This window comes from Oncorhynchus masou, chromosome 12, assembly GCF_036934945.1.
Source record: "Oncorhynchus masou masou isolate Uvic2021 chromosome 12, UVic_Omas_1.1, whole genome shotgun sequence".
NCBI lineage: Eukaryota > Metazoa > Chordata > Actinopteri > Salmoniformes > Salmonidae > Oncorhynchus > Oncorhynchus masou.
This window is the reverse complement of record NC_088223.1, coordinates 44,559,543-44,568,757: the sequence shown is the minus strand read 5'-3', so window position 1 is coordinate 44,568,757 and position 9,215 is coordinate 44,559,543. Positions and strand designations below refer to the sequence as shown.

General features: G+C 39.9%; 1 long non-coding RNA gene across 1 annotated transcript; it reads right to left on the bottom strand.

The window, feature by feature from the left end:
• Positions 1 to 877: 877 nt before the first annotated feature.
• LOC135549113 (uncharacterized) lies at positions 878 to 3,733 on the bottom strand. Its single transcript, XR_010456942.1, has 3 exons — positions 3,384 to 3,733; positions 2,755 to 2,800; positions 878 to 2,384 (listed from the first exon to the last, which is right to left on the bottom strand). It is a non-coding gene; the product is annotated as an uncharacterized LOC135549113 (long non-coding RNA).
• Between the last annotated feature and the right edge of the window lie 5,482 nt (positions 3,734 to 9,215).

Here is a 9,215-nt window from a genome sequence, read left to right as displayed (position 1 = left end):
AATATTATTTTACTGTCCCTGTTGGGCTGCATTTACACAGGCAGCCCAATTCTAATCTTTTGCCCAATTATTGGCAAAATATCTAATCTGATTGGTCAAAGGACCAATTAATGGCAAAAGATCAGAATCGGTCTGTCTGTGTACATGCGGCCTAGAGATACATATCTGTAATTATAACACAGAGGCCTATACCAGTACCATTCACAGATACAGTATCCCTGTGTGGCTGCAGATCATTTTTCTACAATGGGATCAAACCTTCCGACCGCCCACACTCAGCATCTCAGCAGGGGCTCAAAATAGCTGACCATCACCACCCAGGGGGTTGCAGCCTTCCAAAACTGATTCCTCCATTTCTAGAAATCTCTCTCAATGTGATAACTAAAATGTTTTATTTTTCCATGATTCATATTTTCCAAAAGTGGTGTATCTTAACCTATGGTGTAACTGCTGTCCTGTCCACAGTACACTGTTAACTTTGTCAGTGCCGAAGAGCTCCAGATGTTGTGACTTAGGTATCTTAACAGATGCTATCCTTAATACTTAATTAAATGCACTTTAAGCACAAACTCTGTGCTATAGATAGCTTGGTTGTTTAGCAACAAAACAGACGGGGTTGGCTTAGACTATTGACAACTATATTTAATCTCCAAATGTTTATTGAAAACATTAATATATTTGCACAATGAGCACTTGTCTCTCAAATATATCATTACAGTTGTTATTTAGCTGGATAGTGGATTTTGTCCATATTAGAAATTAGCATATATATGACATCAGTTAAAACACCTAAAAACAAGACATGGTTGTAATGTAGTCTGTGTGTAGCTGGTGTAGAGGAATCAGGCTCAGGACAAGAGATGAGTAAATACACGTATTTTACTCAAAATAGACAAAGACAATACCAAATAAGCGAGCCCACATAAGCGGACCATATTACATAAAAACAATCACTCACAAACAAACATGGGGGAACAGAGGGTTAAATAATGAACAAGTAATTGGGAATTGAAACCAGGTGCGTAAGACAAAGACAAAACAAATGGAAAATAAAAAGTGGATCGGCAATGGCTAGAAGGCCGGTGACGTCGACCACCGAACGCCGCCCGAACAAGGAGAGGGACCGACTACGGCGTAAGTCGTGACAATGGTATCAATAAGAAGATACAACGAGCCACCTACGATTCCTCACATGGCAGCTTGTCTTGTTGCTAGCTATCTGACTGTTCAGAACAACAACAATGCATGCCTTCCGGCCAGCATCATAATCGTGACATCTATTGTGGCAGGTGTATTGAGAAATGACCAGTGAGCTACAGTCCTCAATAAAACACTGTGCCCTGAATTAACCCCCATCTTTGTTCTAGTTTAGGGATACCCTGCTTTTTCAATCATGAAGATCAAACAGTATCCCTGTTACTATATGGAGCTCACTGTCTGTTTCTTAGTATTCAGAGAATGGCACAGTTGAAGAAAGACAGAAACATGACAGAGAATCACAAATGTTCAGTGACTCATTTATTACTGTTGAATGTAGCATAACGCATTGCTTGCACATCTATAGGATGAGATTTACCCATTGATACCACTTGCTATTTAAAAGATCAGAGGCATCAAACACAACACTTTCATCCTCTCATTTAAAGCCTGTTTACTGTACAATTGTCCAATGCTACCCTCTAGAGGCTAGCTGTGTAAGAACATGCATATGATCAAACTTACTAAAGAGGAGATATTGGATTTATGGATCAAGTAAGTTGTCTATATTATGGCACAAAGGATGTGGTGTACTGCCCTTCAACAATATAATTACAATGAAATGAAGGGGTATCCGAGTAAATAATGTTTGATAACTAGAACTTATTACCATTCTATTACCACTTCATTCTGTGTTATGTAAAGCGCTACCTATGTTTTTTAATACATCCACTTACTAAAGAGAATGGCATGCACCATTCACCACCCTGTTAGCAGCACTGTTAAATTCATTACAATCTTGCAGACTCTTGAAATGATCAGGAAGTCAGTTCCATAGATGGACTCAACAGTTACCATTCGTGATCCCTCATGAACATCTACCTTTACATTGCAAATATGTTACCAGGTCGCAGTGTATTCAGAGTCAGTCCATGCAGACATTTGTTTCACATTAAGAAAAAACCCCACAAGTGATCAAAACCAAACAGAGCAGTATGCTTTGGAATATGGCAGAGGATGGATAAGGCCAATATGTAAAAAAAAAAAAATATCCCAACTTTGAATAACTATTATTTTCAAATACAGTTCTGGCCAAATATATTGGCACCCTCAGAGTTCTTCTTTTTAACCATTCCGTGCTTCTTGATGTGTGTTTGGGGTCGTTGTCCTGCTGGAAGAACCACAACCTGCGAAGGAGACACAGTTTTGTACACTGGGCTTAACAGTACCAAAAGCAGCAAAGCAACCCCATTGAACTCTTCAATTGGTCATCGGTAAACATAGCACATGATTTGTGTTACCAAAGTGTCCTAATTTTGTTTCATCAGTCCAGCGGCTTGTTTGGGTGGGTTTTTGCGAAGTTCAATCAGGGTTTCTTGTGTCTATTTCAGCGATGGGGTCTTGCTATGTTTACCGAAGACAAAGAAAAGAACACTCTCCCTCTGATACAGGGGGCCAAACAGGTATTTATTTATATGTGCAGTTGCTAGTGATAACTTTAATTAGCGAAATACATCAATGAAAAGTACACAATAAAAGCAAGAAACAAAGGTTTACCACTTAAAACAATTGTCTGTTTTCTGTTCTTTTACAGCCGGTCACCCTGAAAAGGCATAAAAACCATAATAACAATTTAGATAAATGAAATGTCTTTAAATTAATATTGCAAATAAACAGTTTAAATTTTAGCCTGGACAATTTGTCATTACAAAGGCAGGACATCAGCTCTGTCACAATATACTGTACCTGACATCCTTCCTCCAAAGGGCCTTTCTTGTCACACCCTGATCTGTTTAACCTGTCCTTGTGCTTGTCTCCACCCCCCCTCCAGGTGTCACCCATCTTCCCCATTATCCCCTGTGTATTTATACCTTGTGTTTTCGGTCTGTCTGTGCCAGTTTGTCTTGTTTGCCAAGTCAACCAGCGTTTTTCTCCAAGCTCCTGTTTTTCCCGTCCTCCTGGTTCTGACCCTTGCCTGTCCTGACTCTGAGCCCGTCTGCCTGACCATTCTGCCTGCACCAACTAAGACATTCTGGTAGTAGAATGATTTGAAGTAATTACATGACTGAGAAACTAAGCAATTAAACTAGTTTCCACCTTATTACCATGTTGTTACCACTTTATTTTGTAACATAAAGTAATACCAAAAAGGTAATAATCAAATCAGAGGATTATTTACTGCTTACCTATGGCTGATTTTTCAAGAACTTGAATCGCCTCCTCCGAATACTCCAGATGGATCTCGGTCACGTTTTAAAGGAAGATTATAGCCATATAATAACACTAAAGACCACAAACACTGTTGGCGAGAAGATAATCTTTAGTTTCAGACCACTTCCGTATGTGCTAAAGTCATCTTTGAACTGTGCTGGTCACTCAACTGTGCAATAGTCCACAACCGCAAGTCAGCAGGTGCATCTGAGAGATAAAGTAACAGATGACAAAGGCATTGTATTCAGGTCCCCAGCTACCTACGAGGCCGACTGCTGTGGAAAGATTTTTCTAGCAGGGCTTCATCTCTAGGTGGCAGCTACATTGGAGCAGAACCTATGGGGCTTTTGTGAGCTCTGAAACCAAACACCTTGCACACTAAATGTTTGTTAAGATTGCTGTATGGCCTTGCCTTATCCACTTCAGTATACCTTCCAAGGATAGTCCATGGATACTGGCTGAAGTAATCAATGAAAGACTGGAGGGGGATATATTGTCAAGGAGAGGAAGATCCTATACTGTCAAATAGAGCAGGATTTTTGGAGTTATATTTGTACCTCCTGGTTGGAGTTACAAGTTGGACTTTAGCATTATCATGTGATGATTGATTTTCAATGTTTTATGAGAGTATATTTCCTTCTTCACAGGAATAGCTCCACACCCAGCTGCTTTAGACTTAGAGGTCTGAAACTAAAGCTTCTCTTCTTGCCAACATAGTGTTTAGTTTGTGGTCTTTACAGTGTCATTATATGGCTATGATGATCTTCAAAAAAAAGGGTGGGGGGGATATAACACAGATTCAACCACAAAGATGAGGGAGGTTTTTCAATGCCTCGCAAAGATGGGTAGAATGTTGAAGTTACTAATCACATTTTGGATGGTGTATCAATACACCCAGTCACTACAAAAATACAAGAGTCCTTCCTAACTCAGTTGCCGGCGAGGAAGGAAATCGCTCAGGGATTTCACCCTAAGGCCAATGGTGACTTTAAAACAGTTACGGAGTTGAATGTCTGTGATATGAGAACTGAGGATGGATCAATAACATTGTAGTTGCTCCACAATACTAACCTAATTGACAGTGAAAAGAAGGAAATCCAAAATATAAAACATAGTGGTGGCTGCATCATGTTATGGGTTTGCTTGTAATTGTTAATGACTAGGGAGTTTTTCAGGATAAAAAAAGAAGACGGAATGGCGCTAAGCACAGGAAAAATCCTAGACGAAAACCTGGTTCAGTCTGCTTTCCTAGTAGAGTAGACACTGGGATATGAATTTCCCTTTCAGCAGGCCAATAACCTAAAACACAAGGCCAAATCTACACTAGAGTTACTTAACAAGACAGTGAATGTTCCTGAGTCGCGGAGTTACAGGTGACTTTATTCTACTTGAAAGATCTATGGCAAGACTTAAATGGCTGTCTACCAATGATCAACAACCAACAGCCAACTTAACAGAGCTTGAAGATTACAAAAATAATAATGTGCAAAAATTGTACAACCCAGGTATGCAAAACTCTTAAGAGAATTACTGCCAAAATTGCATCTACAAAGTATTGACTCAGGGGTGTGAATATTTATGTAAATTAGATATTTCTGTATTTAATTTTCAATACATTTGCAAAATGTTCTAAAAACATGTCTTCGGGAAAACCAGAACTAATGCATCATCTTTTGCTCTTCAATCTGAGCCAGAATGACAGCACTCGGACCCTATGAGAATGGAGGGGCACCAAGGATGTCCAATCATATTTCAGGTGCATCCAAACAGGGCCAGACTAATGCATTTGGGACACCGGGGAACCTATCTCCAGGGAAACCCAACCCAAAAAAATCATTTCAGTTCAACACATTTTGCCTTGGGGTAGAGAGAAAAATGTTCTGTTTTATAGCGCATCTCAGTTTTAAAGCCAATTTCTGCAATTCTACAGATTGATATTAACCCTTTAGACCCAAATATAATTATAGAATGCTGCTGTAGGTTACTGAGAATTTAAGACAAAGCCAATTCTCACATTTCAAACAGACAGCACAAAAACAAAGAACAAATGACAATAACATGTTAGCTTAGTTTTAAAGACCACTACCTCTTCTTTAATATGACACCACATTCATGTCAATAGGAGAAACATACATTTGTCTCCCAAAAAACATTTAACACTCAAACTAGATAATTTAAATTGTATACTGAAACAGTTATCCAAAATGTGACCAGAGGACAATATTCAGAAAGTTTTTCAAAACTCACACAAAGTAGGCTTTTTGATTGACAACAATTCTTACTTCTAACAATGCTAACTATTCTAACTCTTCAGAGATATTCAAAATGTAGATAATCTCTCTCAATGAGATTTAGTACAAACCAGGCCTGAAACAAAATGTGGAAATAGTAGCCTACTTTGACAACAATTCAGTGAATGCAGACAAATAGAGAGAAGATACAAAACACATTTTTAGTATCCCTATAAGATTTGTAGGACAAATTCTTATTTCACACTGTCACTTTAGTGGTTGCATTTAGCCTACAACATGTTGTGGAACTTCTGGAAGCACTGCCCCCTCCTGCAAAGTGTCACAGAACACGTAGAGCACCCAAAGGAGGTTTCTACACATCTCCCACTCATTGCCCTGTGTCCACTCCAGATGCACACCACACACCCTCTCTTGCGCCCTTCAAACTTCACCAGGGAGTGGACCTTTGTTCAAATGATGGAGTAACAACACTGTAGCCAAGTGAATGTACAAGCTGCATTTTGAATGTCTTCAGGGACCAGCGCATGCGATTTCTGGGAAAGGGCCTCGCACTGGTCTACCAACGCCGCCCTCAGAGTACCATAAATAGGTAGCAATATGCCATGCAACCGCTTTGAGCAGTTACTATGTAGGTACATGCACTTTTCGGAACCAAATGCGACAGACAAATTGCACAAAGTAAGCTGTGTGGTACAATTGTGAATGGTGAGAATTGGAGAAGCACTCCATGAAAACATAGGCTCCCCTCTCTGGTGTGCTCTCCTTCTCTCCATGTTCCTCTTCCTCTCTATGTTCCTCTCACTCCACTCGCTTCTCCCTCCTATTCCTCGCTCCCTCCACACCTCTTTCCCTCCTATCATCTAAGTCCTTTTCCCCCCTGCCTTCTGCTTCGGAACCATGACTCTCCACATCACTTCCCTCGCTTCCACTGACCTAGAGGAACATAAGGAGAGAGTGAGAGGAACAATTAGGATACAATTGTGGTCATAATCTCTCTCTCTCCCTTCCTCTATTTTTCTCAGCCATACACGCTAATAATCATCATCTCTTAGGTACTGGAGGAAGGGAAGGACCATTCTCCTCAAATGTAAATAGTGAAACATTAAAAAAAGGTTATCCTCTATAGATAAAACTATACTAAATATATTCACGTCACCAAATAATAGATTAAAACACACCATTTTGCAATGAAGGTCTACAGTAGCCTCAGCAGCACTCTGTAGGGTAGCACCATGGTGTAGCTGGTTGACAGCTAGCTTCTGTCCTCCTCTGGGTACACTGACCTCAATACAAAACCTAGGAGGCTCATGGCACTCACCCCCTTACATAGACTTACAGTGGTTCCTCCTTTAAAAGTTGCAACATATTGCACCACACCCTGTGTGCCCCTGCAGCCTTCTGTGGCACGTCATTTAATTCTCAGCCACTTCTTCTGTTACTGCACGTTATTGCTAGTTCGACCACCAGAGGGCATCTTTGAGAAGCATTTGATAGTATTCTGTATTGGCATTACCAGAGAATTTAAAACCTTTGTTGTAATAGTAGTATATTGGATTGATTTTATGAAATTTAGCTGATTTAATATTTGATTAATATTATGGTGTTTCCATTCAGAGAAAATTTGTCAGTTTGTAAATTCAGACAGTTTTGCTCCAGTTTCATAATATGACCATATTTCCCAGCTGCTTACCATCGTTTTGAAGTAATCGTGAAAAAACAGGCCTTATTTTAGTGCATTTTTCACCCTGCAACCTCCTATTAGTTCTATTGAGCACCGTGGCACCAACTCGACTTCCGAACGTTCTATTCCCAGCTTATTGTTCAACGTTCTTTGCTATTGTTGGCAATGAGACCTGCTCACGTTGTTTTATAGTTATCATGTAAACAACAAAATGTAAACAACAAAAATAATATTGTAACTCTGCTGTCCTCCCATTGTTTCCTATGGGGGAAATATTGGCATGTCTGTTATTTCGCCAAATGTCTCGCAATGTGTATATTTTGATTTTTTTCATGTCGGGTGTAACCGGTGTAAAATGGCTAGCTAGTTAGCAGGGTGTGCACTAATAGTGTCTGAGACCTTGAAGTAGTTGTCCCCCTTGCACTGCAAAGGCTGCGGCTTTTGTGGAGCATTGGGTAACGATGCTTCGGGGGTGGCTGTTGTCTATGTGTGCAGAGGGTCCCTGGTTCGAGCCCAGGAAGGGGCGAGGAGAGGGATGGAAGCAAAACTGTTACACGGGAACCATTTTAATCAGGAGAATCTCCTCTTTGTAATTATGTAAGTCTGGGCAGCGAGCTCGTTTCTCATTGATTGCTAGACCAGAAGTAGTCAGAAGTTTTTATTTTTTCCCATAAATTTTAATTACGCACAGTTGACACCATCGAGGTGCAGATGTTTACTTTCTACACAAGTTGTTTTTTTTCCCAGTTTCGTCCGACGAACAGATTGTAGTGGTAAAATAAAAAGGAGTACATTTTCTAATGGAATTCTAAGCATCACTCCAGTCAAAACAGGCTCTGCAAGCATTCGATTCCATTAATTTGCTATGGGCTCGCGCCAGTGTTCCAGTTTAGCCAACATTCTTAAGCCGTTTTTCAGCCTTGGGTGAATGTTGACTCAAGCTCTTGTCCAGCCTGTAGCTAGCCAGTGCGAATTTACGAAAGCACCCGAAAGTCCATTGAGAAAGAACAACAACTATACCATTTAGCTAAGCTAAGAAGGACGAGACTAATCAAGTCAATAAATGTTGGGTAGTTAGATAGTTATCCATCAAACTTGCCAGGCTAAGAACGTTAGGTAGCTAACATACCGGCACATACTGCTGTAATGATATGCTGTGTGGTTCGTAAGGACAGTGTAGCTAACAAATTGTCAGCCAACATAACGTGTAAGGTAACTTATTTGAAAAGTCATTACTTTATTACATTGAGTAACTAACCCTTGGTTGTTTAGTCATATCTCAGTTATTGTTTTCATATCTATAAAAAATAATCTGTTTTATTTACTTTCAGAGAGCAAGCTGACCAAGAGGTCGAAAATGTAGATATTGTCAGATGTTTACTGTCCGAGGAACAGGCCGTAAAAGCTTTATTTCTGGCAAAAGTGTCCATAACCAGAGGTAATTAAACTGTTCTGTGTTATTTTTCTCCATCTCTGCCTGTATTGTACATGGAGCCATGCATTAATTAAAAAATCCTTAAGATAATTTTCAGATTTACATCACATAAACACAGCCATTTTCACTGGACTATCTGTTGCTGCCAAGTCATGATTTCCCTGGGGGTTAGCCTTGAAATAACTAAGTGGTGAGATACATAGCCCTCTATATTTAAATATTTCAGGTACACTCCGTTAGGTGCCTGCGTCAAATACAGTATCTTCTATTGACATTATCTTCTATTGTTTGTCCTCATGTGTCTGTTTTTCAGCTTAAAGTACTCTGTAGCCACTTAGTGTGGACACCAGGTGAGAACACACACACACACAAGAACAGTCTCTCTTCTTCACTTCATCCCTCTCCCTTCTCCCGAAATCCTTGAGGTTACATCAGCTCT